Source organism: Ambystoma mexicanum, chromosome 3q, assembly GCF_040938575.1.
Source record: "Ambystoma mexicanum isolate Mex_15411 chromosome 3q, UKY_AmexF1_1, whole genome shotgun sequence".
In the NCBI taxonomy this organism is placed as follows: Eukaryota; Metazoa; Chordata; class Amphibia; order Caudata; family Ambystomatidae; genus Ambystoma; species Ambystoma mexicanum.
Window position 1 is genome coordinate 1,174,177,837 of NC_090926.1, and position 15,134 is coordinate 1,174,192,970.

Here is a 15,134-nt window from a genome sequence, read left to right on the forward strand (position 1 = left end):
GGCAGAGGCCATTGGCGGCACACCATTCCTGGATAGCAGACAGACAGTCTGAGATGAGGGAAGGAGAGGAGGAGGCCGAGAGTAGCCTGAAAATGAGCTGGGTATCATCTGCATAGCACTGAAAGTTGGGGCAGAGAGTGGGGATGCGGTGGGCAAGGAGTGCCAGATATTTGTTGAACAGCCAGGGAGAGAAGTTAGATCCCTGGGGGACACCACAGGTAGAGAAAAAGATGTCAGAGAGGAAGGACCCCAATTGGACCTGGGAGGGTCGATTGGAGAGGAAAGAGGTCAGCCACGCCAGGGCCTGACAAGTGATACCCAGATTATCACGGAGGCGGTTGAGCAGGATAGCATGGTTGACAGTATCAAAGGCAGAAGAGATATCAAGCAAAATGAGAACACACAGAGTGTTAAAATCAAGGTTGGAGAGCAGATCTTCACGGATGTTCAGGAGAGCAGCTTCCATGCTTCTGGCAGCTCTGAAGCCAGACTGATGGTCATGGAGACAACCAACAGATTCAGAATGGAGATTAAGCTGGGAGATGGCCAGTTTCTCCAGGAGCTTGCCCAGGAAGGGAGTGATGGAGATTGGGCTATAGTTAGCCGGGCAGGAGGGGTCGGAAGAGGGTTTCTTAAGAAGAGGGTGCACAAGGGAGTGCTTGAGAGGGGATGGGAAAACTCCGGAGGGGAAGAAGTGATTGCAGAAGTCAGCAAGGGCAGGAGCCAAGGAGTCGATGTGGTCCTTGATAGTTTTGGAGGAACAGGGGTGGACCTGTTTTGACGAGACTTTCATAGATCGGACTTGTCTGGAAACCTCGTCAGCAGAGAAAAAGGGAGGAGCGGTGGCTGCAGAAGGGCCAGAGGAGCAGGGAATAGAGGGAGGGAGGTGATAGGAGGAGAGTGAGGACAGGATGTCCTGAGTTTTTGAAATGAAGTGAGAAGCCAGTGCCGTGCAGAGAGCCTGGGAGGGGACAGGAGAGGTAGAGACTGCAGCAGGGTTGGCCAGTTCCTTAGGGTCTTCATGTCATGGGGTGGGGGTAGCCACCAGACTTTTTATATTCACTCTGCCTTCATAAAGAAATTATTTCTGTTACAGAAATCATTTCTTTAGAAATGCAGAGTGAATTCAAAAAGAAAAATGTAAAAAAAAAGTGCACATTTTTTTTGTTTTTACTCCAAGTGGGGCCCCCTTCCAGAACATGTGGTCGTGGGGCCCCCCGCACCGGAGGGGGTGCGGGGGCCCTTGTTACGCCAGTGGTAGTGGTAACCCAAGGTGTAAAGGGAAGTGTGAAGCACGTGGGCCTTGCTTTCCTGCCCTGGGACATTATCATTTCTTTTTGAAAGCGGAGATGGGGCACAAAGTGAAATTGACATTGCTGGCGTGCTTTCTGCCTGTGTCTTCAAAGCTCCTTTCGTTTTACTTCTGCCTGAGGTTCTCACGCTGGCAATGCTGGCATAACATGGATGGATTCCTGCGGCTTCTTCCTTCATTGAGTGTCTGGTAAAAGGACGCGCATGCAATAGGAATCCATTGCACATGTTGTCTGGAGTGCAGGGTCTGCAAGCTGCGTTTGCATTTCTTTAGTAAAGACAATGCTGCCTGCTTTTATTCTTTACCTTTGCACCCTGCTGTGCAGAACATGAAACTTGCGAGCATGCTGAAGGACACACCCAGAAGCTGCCTCAGCTTGAAGCATTAGGGCCATCAGTAAAAACACATTCTACCTGCTGCCAGTTGAGTATCGGGTCCAGCCATGGCCCTACCTACCTACACCAACTCTTATTTCGGGCTAGACCCCTCAGATCCAGCTGTGCTTCACCATCTGCCCCGCCAAATTGAAATGGATCAAACATGGCGGCAGACCAATGGGACTTCAGTCCCACCAGATCTACCAAATCTTTAAAAGGCACATCAAGAACTCCACTGTTCAAGAAAGACGGTTATTGCCACTACAAGGCACCACGGTCAATCCTCTTCACCCCTCAAACAAGCAAAGGCCCCTGGCATGTAAAAGGCCAATCAAATCTATGAGCAGAGCCCACCAAGCTGGACACGGAAGACGGAAGCTATCAGCCAGACACCCTCACTTCCTAACACGTAAGAGTGGGAGTAGGCCATGGCCACTCAATCCAGTGTAAGTGTACCACGCCTGACTTTCTGGAGACGCGTCACTTCTATAATCATTAAGTGAGGATCTGCACATGGTGCTCTGAAGTCAGCGCCAAGGCAACCTGCCATATTGTGCTTTGTAGAGGGACTTCTGTGATATTCACGCCACCTTGGGTGTAGGCCTAAGAGCCGACAAGGGGGGTGGAGTTAGGGGTTGTTATGACTGGACGACCATGTGATCTCAGCAGAGCGCTGGAAGATACCATGCTCCCAGGAGGGTTGACACACCACAGGGGTGGAAGAGAGAGAGAGGCAAGGTGCAAAACCTGACGTATTGATCTTTGCAGACCAGAAGCATCCAGGTTCTGCGTGTGGTTCATGGGGGATGGTCACGGTAGGTGGGTGCCAGGTCACCCTGCTTGCTAGAGTACTTGATAATGTTTTCACCCTTCAAGTACTTTTCAAATAGTCGGTGCGCATTGTCAGGCAAGGTGCAGAATTTCCACAGTATTAATTTTTGAGGCTGAGAGTACTCAACCAGGTAGACCAGTGTAGAGAGAGAGAAAGTGTGTGCGTGAGAGAGAGAGAATATGTTTGTTGTAATGTGGAAAGATGAAAGATGAGTAAGGTAGTAGGAACTGGGGAAAGTTTATGCGAATCCATATCCATGACTAATTACCAGGATGGGAGGTCTTGGTTGTCCACTGAATTGGTGCACAAGTTCTGCTAATCCTATCATAGTCCTCAAGTGACTGCCTTGGTGACACTGGTCCAAGTGTCCCAGAGCATTTCGTGCAGGCACAATCTTTGTTCGATCGGCCCAGCCTTGGGGAACGAGTCAGTTTTAATTCCGGCAACCTAGTAAACAGACATGTTTTACTGATTTTCCACCAACTGCAGTGGTCCTCCAGGGTGCAAACTAGCATAGATATGGAGATCAAAGGTTAGTGGCCACGACTGCAAACTTTTATTGTACCATGTCGCTGTGACAAAGTCGGTCTAGTTCGAATATGGTTTTCACTCCCGCTGTGGCGGGGGTGGCGGACATGGCCATTAACGGCCCACCAGCCTGAGCCCAAGTAGGGACGAGCAAAGCAAGGTCTTCAGTGAGGGCTATGGGCTGTTAAAGGCCATGTCCTCCCCAACAGCGGGGATGAATTCCAATCGCAAATTGTTTTTCTTCTGAAGATTGGCTACGCAAGCAACGGGGGAATAAAAAAGGAAAAAAGATGGACACCGCCATAGGGAAAAGGGATCAAGTCCCTTTTCCATTTCTATGGTGGCAGCCGGGAGACGGGAGGAACACTGGGATGGAGCACAAAGCTCCAGTCCAGCAGGTAAGTGGGAAGGTAGGGAGCGGCTAGGGAAGGGGTATGTTTGTTTGTGGGGATGGGGAAGATCCCTGTTGCCTCCACACATTCGAGCTTGGAATGTCTTGCTGCAGGAGCGGGTGGTGATTATTGATTCCACCCAGGAAAGACAGTTTCTCATTGGATAAAATGTCTTTCCGCGGGTGCAAATGGAGTATCTTGGCCGGTACACACAGGTTAATTTCTTCAGGTGACTTCAAGTCCCCCTACTGTGGTAGAATCGGTGTAAAGGGCTTTTAACTGGATCCTACATTTGACTGGAAGCTAGTGAAAGCTCCAGAGTGGAGTTTGGATATGTTTCCATTTTTCCAGCAGCAGTCTGGAAGCTGCATTTTGTACTCTCTAGAAACGGTTCCTAAGTTGTCTGGGAGTTGTGGAATAGTCCACTCTTGAAGCGATCCATGCAATCAGCTGAAGGGTTCTGTATGGGAATCACAAGTTTCGTCTAATTTATTTATTTAATGTGATACAGTTTTGCAAAGAAAACTTCACACATAATAAATCATAATTAAAGAAAATCCAAGAATCATTCCATAAAATCGAGATCAATTTCCATAGCAGTAATCAATATTCCTTAATCAAATCAAATAGATTTGAATACTAATAACATATCATAAAATAGAATAAATCAACAGCATAAAATAACATATGTATATATTCCTAAAATCCATTAATGAGCATACATTCCAAAATGAATATGCAGCAGCAATCCCAATAATCAGCTCAAAGTACTTCCAGATAGTAATACTAATATCCCAGACTTGAACAGCCACCTATTCAGTTAATCTGTCTTTACACAATTCATTATCAGCACCTGGTTCATAGATCAGAAAATCATAGTTCTTTTAGATTGGTAACATCTACAAAACTACAAACAAGGGCTTACCGCCAAAGCACAAAGTCGAGATAAGTTGGAGAATGTCTCATTCAGGACAAAGTACTCAAGGGTCACTACTCAAGTGTTCTACTGCTTTTTAGCAATAGACCACACTCTAAATAGGGACATATCTAGACTAGCATGTTGCGTATTAACGCACTGCTGCCAGAAGGTGGATTCTTTAATTTCTGAAAATGGTGAACGAATCTGCCATAATCTTTCATATAGATCTTTCTCATATTTACGCACTCGGTGAGTACATGTTTGGCAGATACATGGACCCCATGATTCTTACATAATCTACATGAGCGTTCATCTTTGGGGATCTGACGTTCCGCAACCGGCAATTACGTGCAGCTGATCAATCCTAAGTAGTAATATAAATCTCCTAAGATCGGGAGACGGACATAAGTTCAAATATTTGTGTGGTTTCTTAAAAGTATACAATACATTCCAAATAGATGTGTAGCTTTTCAAGCTATTAAGGTGTTCAAAATTCTCATGCCAGTCCCAGTAGTCAAGGCGCTTCCCCAAGGCGTATTTCATGTCAGCAAATTCACACACCCATTTCAGGGTCCAACCGATAGCACCGAACAATGTATCCATGCTTTTCTTGAGCATAGATAACTGCTTTTCTTTTCTGATATACTCTCCCATACTGTCTAGGAGCAAATTAGGTGGGGTGTATAGCATTTTTAAATACAGTTCCGCTCTCTTTTTCAGAACCAATGATTTTAATGGAAGTAATCCCAACTCTATTCTTATAATGGCCATAGTGATACATGCAGAAAGCCCCAGTAGTTTCCTCCAAAAGTTGACTTACCTTCGATGACTTGAAGTCACTTCAGGTCAGTTCCTAAAAGGGCTTCCAAACCATAGGTTACCATTGGCACTACACATTGTATATAGAGTTGGCGTGCTCCCCCATACTGAATACCCCCTCCTTTTGCATGTGAATTGATACAGCAGTGCAGTTAATTGTGCTGCTTTTCTGGTACGTGCCTGAATGAAAGAGCAAAAATCCCCCTTGATATCAAACTCAACTCCTAGATATTTATATGATGGTGTATAATGTATCTCAAGTGTCCTGACATACAAGCAGGGACGAGCGATCTTTCCACTAGTGTATACCATCACTCGTGCTTTATCTCGGTTTATGACCAAACCGTTGGCGTCCGCATATAGCCAAAGTGCTTTGGCAGATCTCTGGAATCCACTGAAGGTGTGGTCTAAGATGACTAAGTCGTCCGCATTAGCTAGTAGCGGACAGTGGGTCGTACCGATCTTAGGGGGACAATTATGGACCCCCTTAATTGAAGCAGGGATATCAGATGCAAACAATTTGTATATTAATGGTGCCGTAACACATCCCTGCTTTACCCTCCTATTTTGCTTAATAGGCTCGGTCATTGTGCCCTGGATTTCCAGTTTAAGGCGAACTGTGGTATTACTGTGCAAGAGCTTCAGATAATAAAGTATTCCCGATGGGCAGAACAATTTCTGATGTTTAAGCCAGAGCCGCTCTCTAGATACTGTGTCAAATACAGCTGTAAAATCTATATAAAGGGTGTACAGCGGAGGACGATTAGGTCGTCTAGCTCTCTTGCTAAGGGTGTCCATAATTAGCAGGTTATGAGGAGTGGAAAAGCCTGCTCTAAAGCCACTCTGGAATCTCTCGAGGATACCTTCTTTATCAGCCCAAATTTGCAACAAGGAGTAGCATAGCAAATATTTTCCCAGAGCAGTCCAGCATGGAAAGTAATCTATAATTACTCGGATCGTTTTCAATGCCTCTTTTAAATACCGTATTAAGATGGCTGTTTGCCAAGAATTAGGGATTTGACCCTCTGATAGCACCTTTTCGTAGAATATTTTCAGCAGGCAGGCCCAGAAGTAAGGGTTCTTCTTAAGCACCACGTTAGCTAGTCCATTCGGACCCGTGGCCCTGGAAGATTTCAAACTCATGATTTTATTCTGCAATTCAACCACCTTAACCTCGAAAGGGGGGTACCTAGGCTTAGGGTTACTCTCTCTTAACTTCACTGTACTCTCCATTGTATTATGTTTCTCTAAGAATACCATCCAATCGTGAGCACTGATGGCATTGATCAAATGATTTTCCTGTTACCCCAGGCTCTAGTGTCCATATACTACAGGAGTTCCGAGTACATAATGTTTTAACTGTATGTTGCCATAGTTCGTCTCTCCTATTACGTTTCCAATGTTTTAGCCAAACCTGATACTTATTTTTTAATTTTCTGGATGACTGATGAAAAGTCATCAGAGAATTACAAACCCTCCTGGCTTTACGAATTTCATCTCTTCATTTTCGTTTGGCATCTCGAATGGCTTTATCAAAGGGCCTCCCTTTCACAGATTCTCTTACTGTAATACTAGATTTGAATGTTGCATGTAAACAGGAGAAAGAGGAGATCCATCTCTCGATTTCCTCGATGTGCATTTCCTCAAATCCCTCAAATCAGTGTAGGCTACCCATAATCGAGTATGATATCGCCCGCTCAGACTTCAAGATATTATTTTACGACCATATAATTCGGATTGCTGTGTGATTACCTGCAAGGTTGCCCATTGCTATGACCATGGAAGCATCCACATAGGCACCCAAATTCATACTCAGTGCCTCATGATCGCTACGCATATTCTGCTGTATGCTCATGTACTTGATCAACGCAGCTACTTCACAGCTAGTGAAGATGTAATCCAGCGTACTATGAGCATGACCACTTTTCCAGGTACTTTCACTCAGGCAATCACTCAAAGCATGCCCATTCACCATTTCTAATTCCCAATTGTCAAAAAAAAACCATAACCAGCATACTCCCTCAGGATCATCAACCGAATGTTCCATGTTGCTGGTAGGTAACAAAGAAGGATTGGAGGTGATACCTGTTCCTCCCTTAATATGGTAGATGAAATCACCCGCTGCAATAATGAAGTTGCTTTTAGTAGCATGAGCCCATTCACTCATCAGGCAATGTAAAGCCTCTTGCGAAGGCTCTCTAAGATTAGACCCCGGGGAATTATAAAGGTTAACCAACAATAATTTTTCACAGCCTTCTTTCAACAATATCTCAACTTCAACTGCATTAATGCTGTCTTCCAGGTACGTAGGTATCTTACAAGATTTCAATCTATGGGTCACCCCAATTATCAATCCTCCATATCGTCTTCCGCTTATACCCTTCTTAGCTAATGTTTGATGTATAGTATAACCATTCATTATAATGGGATAAATTAGTCACGTTTCGTGTAGGAAAAAAAACTTGACTAGTAATTAAAGGGAAAAGGGAGAGAACCATCAGTAGATAATAAGTGGTTAAAACCTCTCATATTCCATGACAATAGAGAGCAATCTCAATGTTTTTGAACCACAATAGGTAAAGATTCTGCAAACCATTTTAGCACATTTTCAATATCTGTCATCTGTATATCTTTTCCTACTGGTAATTCTGGCTTGCTTGCCTTTTTCTTACCCCCCTGTTTGTCTGTTTGTAGCTTCGGATCTTCCTGATCAGTATCTGCATCTATTTCCACATCAACTTGCAACAGACCTTTCCTATATTTGCGGATCAATTGCGCAGTGGCGAGAAACTTACAGTGCACTGCCAAAACATTAGAGTTGATAACTTATAAAGGTTCTACACCAATAAAGTCTTACACGTAAGACTTTATTTTTTAAAGTAGTCCACGTAGCTGGGGAATAGAATGGAGTTTAGCCAGCAGCGTTGATCTCGCAAGCCATTTGCAACTAACTTTCTGATTAAGGTTCTTGATAACACATTGCTTTCCTCGGGCCTGTTGTTCTAGATCATACTGTCAGATTCCTCAACCCAGGGACTTCTTTCCAACACGCAAGGATTCGCCTACCTACATGGCGTAGAGAAATTATTCTCTGGGTGTCCTGTATTCGGAGCGAGAACTGAGTCTTGATGATCATTACTAGTAGTCGAAATCTCGTCAGCTTGGTCTGGAATTATCCAACTGGTCAGACTGCCCACTCCTTTGAGGTTACATTTCTTGGCACAAACTGCCCTCTTGCGTGCTTTCTTAATTCTTTTTCCAGGTATAGCTGTATCCGGAAGGGGAGAGGCAACCTCACAGGGCACTTTCCTTGCGGCTGCTCTTCTCACCAGTCGGCTTTGTTTCCTGGAGAAGAAAGTTGATGAACTATCAATGTTATCTTGATTAATTTCCAGATTAGACAGCGGGGCGGGTGGATCTAATATTATATCTGGTGGCGTATCACTCATCTCTCTTTGTCCATTTCCAACTGGTGTATTCGGGGGTATCGTTTGTGGCGTGATGTTCAAGTGTACACAGCAACATAGTTTCAAGAGTATCTTCATTGCAAATTGCAGAGATGCCATAGAGGACTGAAGTTCAGCAATTGCCGTTGCATTATTAATGGAGGTTTCAGTTGGGCTACAGTCTTCCAAATGTACTGCACCCTCAGTGTCAATCACTAGATTAGGTGATGCAGATAATCTGGCTGAGCCTGCCAATCATGGTAGGCTATGTTCTGCATGCATTACTTGGGCATCAGTAATAACTATGCCCCTGCCCCTAGTCGCGGCCCTAGTTCCAGCTGGTGTCATTGATCTTTGTATTGATAGACACAAGTTCAGGAGAGAATTGTTATCAATATCCACATAATTAGTGATGTCCAGCAGATGACTACCATTTTGGCTAGTAACAGCGTCTTCTTCTATTAGTGCAATACTTTTTTCACTCTGGGTGCCAGGTTGGGAAAATGCCGGAATAGTAACCCTCTCATTAGGCACCTTCGACTTCTTGTTGTCTTTCTTTTTTTTGGTTTCTGCGGTGCCAACCTCTGAGGCGCTCGTCTGGGCATCATACCTGCACCGTCTCAAGTTGTAATGGGGCTTCGAGCCTTTGCCGCGAGCCGGCATATTGAAAGGAATCTCAATAGAGTATCAGTAGATTATCAGTAGCGTATCAGAATTCCAAAGCTGCAGATGCCAGCAGCAGTTGCTAGTTTTGCTCCAGGGCCAGAAGCACAGTTATAGGTAGTGTTTATTGGAACTGTGTGGTTAGCGCTACCTTCCGTTCCCAATATTACTGCTTTATATCAGCTTTCTGTCAGAGCTACAAATTACTACAGGGCACTCGACACAAGACTTACTTGCTTTATCCAAAGCTGCTCAACTTGGAGTCAGCTCGAAGATAGGAGTGCTGCCAAGCAACCTTACCCCCCGCACTTACCCACTCCGACCTGACCTGCTTCCTCCAAGCACCTCCGCCACCGAACATACTTGCCACCCGACAGGGTGCAGGGGGTGCAGGAGGATTGGAAAGTCGGAAGGTCGAGGGGAGGCGATCCTGCAATGACTGGAAGGAGAGATGGAGGGAGCCCCAGCCGCGGGTGTACTGTCCCGGTCCTCCTCCTCCTTAGCTTGTACCTCGCTTGTGTCAGCTGCAGCACTACTCTGCTACGCTGCTTCCTGACTGACTGACTGCCGAATTCAAAGTGTTAGAATTGAAATAATGATATGCCTCCTATCGCAGTAATTGAATGTGTATTGGCCTATGCCAAGTTGTCTAATTTATCATGTAAATAGACTCCGTGGCAAGGTCTTGACCTTAACGAAAAGTAATGTAAGTCGCCATCTTGGATTTAGCCGCCATTTTAGGTTCTCTTGTAATATGGAAGTCACCCTGAACATCAAAATGGAGGCTGAATAACATTCTGAGTGAGATTCTGGCCGTTGTGACCTCCGCACACACGAATAATTAATATGCCTGCAGGCCACTTGTCGGGGTCGCAAACTGAGACCTTGTCCTATCACTGACCTATGTGTAAATGAACAACTGTATCAGCGGAACTGATCAAAATGCATACATTATAGGATTGACCTGGCAAGGAACCCTAGGCCTGATCCCAAGAATGTTTAACCCGCGAGAGGGTTGGCCAAGGGCTGGATAAAGGATATAAAAGCCCAAGTATTCCAAATGTACGGTCTCTCTAAATGCATTGAACACTCGTTGAAGTTCGTTACGTTACTCTGAGAGCCGAATAGCTATCCGTTTGTCAATTGACTTTGGTAACTGTTGTAGCTTTTTAATAAAGCACTTGTATGTCCTTTGTAACCTGTGTTGGTGTGTTTCTTTTGGGCTTCCCAGCCTCATATCAATTTTTATGTTTGCACAAAAGGAGCTAGTCAGAGTAAGGGACCTTACATAACACACGTCTGATCGTCAAGCCACACTGAGTAACTGAACAAAGCCGCTTCCGACAATCATCCACCGATACCACTTAATCAGAGTATTGTGTAATGCATTGGATTGGTCTTACCTAGAAGAAGCACTTTCTAACCAGTGCTTTGACGTGTGGGTCTAAGTTAAAGGAATTGCAAATACGAATCCTGAGGTCGTAGACAATCAACCTTCTCCTCTTTGATAGATGCATCCTGTGCCTCATCAATTTCCTTTCTTCTCTTGCTGTCCCCTCTCTCCCCTTCACGGCTCCCTCGCCTCTCCCTGCCGTCTCCTCCTTGGCTACCTTGCCCTCTCCTCCTTCCTCTTCCGCCCTCCCTCAGGCTGCTTCTACACCTCTGCAGGGCGTACCTCTGATTTGTACCCTCCCCGGATGTCTTTCAAGGATGGCAAACTTCTCCATATTGCCTTTCTGACATCTGCCTCCTCCTGGAGGAACTTTACCTCGATGTCCTTGATCTCACCGAGACATGATTCACGCCCAGCTCTGTCACAAGCTTTGACACTCTCCTCCCTGATGGCTACAAGATCCTCTCTGCACCCAGGTCCAACCGCTCCAGAGACGGTGTAGCCCTGATCTTCCCCAAGTGGATGCCTGCCTCTGTCGGCTTCCCCTTTCCCCTGAAGTACTCCCTTGTGCACCCTCTTCTTAAGAAACCCTCTGCCGACCCTGGCTGGCCATCTCCCAGCTTAATCTTCACTCTGAATCGGTTGGCTGTCTCCATGATCATTAGTCTGGATTCAAAGCTGCCAGAAGCACGGAAACTGCTCTTCTGAACATCCGTGAAGACCTGCTCTCCAACCTCGATTCCAACACCCCCTGCGTCCTTATCTTACTTGATCCCTCTTTTGCCTTTGACATGGTCAACCATGCCATCCTGCTCAACCGTCTCTGTGATAACCTGGGTATCACCAATCAGGCCCTGGCTTGGCTGACCTCCTTCCTCTCTGATCGACCATCCCAGATCCAACTTGGGTCCTTCCCCTCCTCTATCTCTATCTCCACCTGTGGTGTTCCCCAGGGGTCTTACCTCTCTCCCTGGCTGTTCAACCAATACCTGGCACTTCTTTCCCACTGCATTGCTGCTCACTGCCCCAACTTTCAGTGCTATGCGGATGACACTCAGCTCATTTTCAGGCTCCCTTCAGCCTCCTCTTCTCCTTCTCTCATCTCTGACTGTCTGTCCGCCATCCAGGAGTGGTGTGCCCCCAATGATCGCTGCCTTAACGCCAGTAAGACCAAGATTCTTTTAATCGGCACACCTGCTCCCTCCTTTCATGTCACTCTCTGGCCGGCCTCTCTTGGCCATCTTCCTGCTCCCACCTGCGAGGCTAAAAGCCTATGTGTCAACTTTGAGTCCACACTTTCCTTCTCTTTTCACATCTCTGATGTCTCTGAGAAGTCACACAACCAGCTGCAGCTCCTCGGAGGTATTCTTCCTTTCCTCTCCTTCCCCCAGAAGCTCACTGACTCCAGAGCTCTGGTTCTCTCTAGGCTTGGCTACTGCAACAGCCTCTTCCTGAGTCTGCCTGCCTCTACTCTCTGCCCTCTGCAACTCATCCAAAACAGGACTGCGAGACTTGTCCTTGGCCTCAAGCCCAGAGATTGTATCTCTACAGGACTGAAATCTCTGCACTGGCTCCCAGTGGCGGCGAGGATAAAGTTCAACACCCTCTGCATTGTCCGCAAGGCCTTCTGAGGCCTGGGACCTCAATACCTTCAACTCTCTCTTCCTAAATATCTTCCTTCTCGAGCTCTTTGCTCATCCGCCTCCAACTCCCTGTGGGTTAGTTGCTTCTCCAAGCAGCAAGTTGGTGGTAGATCTCTTTGTTCTGCTGAAGCCTCCCTCTGGAACAGCCTCCTTGCCTCTTTTAAATTTGTGGAGACCCATCTCCGGTTCTGAAAGCACCTCAAGACCATCCTCTTTGTTTCTGCTTTCTCTCCTCCTCTGCCCTGCTGATCTTCTGGCTGAATCTGAAATTGCACGGGTTACCTGGTAACCCTCCGATCTAGGGCCCAGGTCCCCCCGGCAGTTGCTCACCTGCACTGCCCCCCTGGCAACCCTTTCACTCAGGGACTGTTCTGTTCAGCCCCTGCTAGCACTTGACACCTGATGTCTGCACTTACCCTTGAACTTGCCACCTATGGCTGCACTTTTTTTTCTATTGTTTTTATTTATTTTACTGTTATCATATGTACTGCAATGCGCCCTCCCCTGCACTTTTTCCCTCCCTCCATCCCCTGTACTTGCACGATATAATGTCACCTGGCCTAGTACGATCGTTGTCTCGGTCTTCCCTGTGTTGCCCCTCCCTTGCCTTGTCGCCCCTTGAAACACTTGTGTATAGGCGCGTTATAAATGCCATATGATACTTGCCTTGAGGCCTACGGGCGATGTGGCTCGTTACTAAGAATTAAAATAAATAAATAAATGGTGGACTAAGGGCAAACTCCATTTCTTCCGGCCACGAGATTCTCATAGTGTAGGGTGTCTTAGTTGGGCAGATCAGGATTTCAGTTTTGCTTGGGTTGAACTTCGATTGGGTCATCCCGGAACCTAACAATGGTAAAGTTCTGGCTAAGCCGCGTTGGTGTTCTGTTTGGCAGGCAAGCTTTCCGTTGCTAATGACTTCAATGAGCGGGGCCATGGAGAGATCGGAGAAGAGGGGAGAGAGGGTGGGTCTCTGCGGCACTCTGCATCTGATGTGGAACAGGGCTGATTTTAATGGTGACCTGTGGGTGGCCTCAGTCCTGCTGGTGAGAAATTAAGTCATCCAGCTTAATACGTTAGCTCAGGTCATGCGCCAGTCAGTCTTTAATCATACTATTGTATTAAACTCTTCCAAAACGTTCATGCTACTATGCACACTTGGTACATCAGAATCCAGGTTGTTCTTTACATTGTCCCAGATATAAAACACTGCTAATTCAGTTCCCCTCATTGGTCTGAATCCTACGCAAGTCTGATGAAGGATGTTATCAGCTTCCATCAGGTCAAGTAGTGGGTAAAAGACAAGCTGCTCCAGGAACTTCACTTGGTAGGGGATGTTGGAAATTAGGTGCTCGCCAATCAAGTCTGTGGGATTTGCTATTGCTTGTTAGGTGAGGTGAGGTGTATGGAGGCTTCCTGCCTGTTGGGATGATTTCTTGTTCTATGGCAGAGTCAATGGCCAGAAGAGGCAGGCTAATGCTTAATGTCATGACTTTTTAGATGCCTGGCAGGCTAGGGTCTTCTGGGTATTTACCTTGTTTACTGGAATCGACTAGTGTCCAGAATGCCTATTATGTGATGCGGCTCTCGGGGCACAGGGATGGACTGGCATTGACATGAATTCAGATTCCTTCTCGTGGCCAAATGAGGAGTACTTATAGGCCAGGTGACCGAGGATCTGAACCACTTTGACAGCATCCTAACCCAGTCCCAGGAGCTCTGGGGAACTCTACGGACCAGGAATGCTTACAGGGTAACTCAGCCCGTTGCTGTGAGCTACCGGGAGATGGACATGGGTGGGGATCTAAAAGTCCTCAACTGAATTCAGCACCCTCCCCACAACCCTGCTAAACAGATCGAATCGTTGTACCTCTTCCCGAGAACTACACATTCTTTTATGCGGCCGGTGGTAATACTATTCAACCATTGTATATACGAATGTAAGACTGACAGAGGCATATGAGGTGTCAGTGGCTTCCCATTGTCATCTCGGTGGAACCCAGGCTCTTTATAGAAGTGCTATAGAGGTGATAGGCCTTGTACCAGGGAGCAGAGTTCTCCCGCATCTACCAAAAGGGAATTGAACCATCAATGAAGAACATCACACAGGAGCTGCTAGCAATCCGGAGTCCCTGGATCCCAGGTACTGAGAACATGCAACACCACATACAGGAAGCAGGACTTCCGCCTGGCCTTGGAATGGCCACCAAGACTCACCCGTGCCCACAGCCGAGGTGTGTACCCTTGCTGCAACTCAAAATCTATCAACAGCGCTAAAAAAATACTTTTAGAAATCAAACCAATGCCATATAATATAATATTATAATAATAATGCCACCCAGACCTTAGTAAAAGAGGAAGAGAAGGCAAAATCATAAGGATGCACTGTGGGAGTGAGAGAGAGAGCGCAATCACCAGCAAAGTCAAAGCACCTGAGACAGCTGAGGTACTTAAAAGGCTAAGGGGAGCCGAGCGACCCGAGTCTACCAATGAGTGAAAAGGCGACCCAGACAGAGGGTGGGAGTACCCGGGACAAACTGTGAGAGTGATGAATGTCTGACCAAGAATTGTCGGGTTGACAGAAACATGTTGGGTTCTTTGTAAACACAACAAATAGATCAATGTGGTATTAAGTGTTGACCTGTGTTTGTTTTTATAAGTAATTTGTGTAATGGTGTTTATAAATATGCATTGTTGGATGTGATGTGTTCGGATATATACCTGGGTAAAGGGTATTTATAAGGTGTTTTAGAATTGTATTAATTTGATATTGAATGAAATAAAAATTAAAGAGCATATTTTTTGACTAT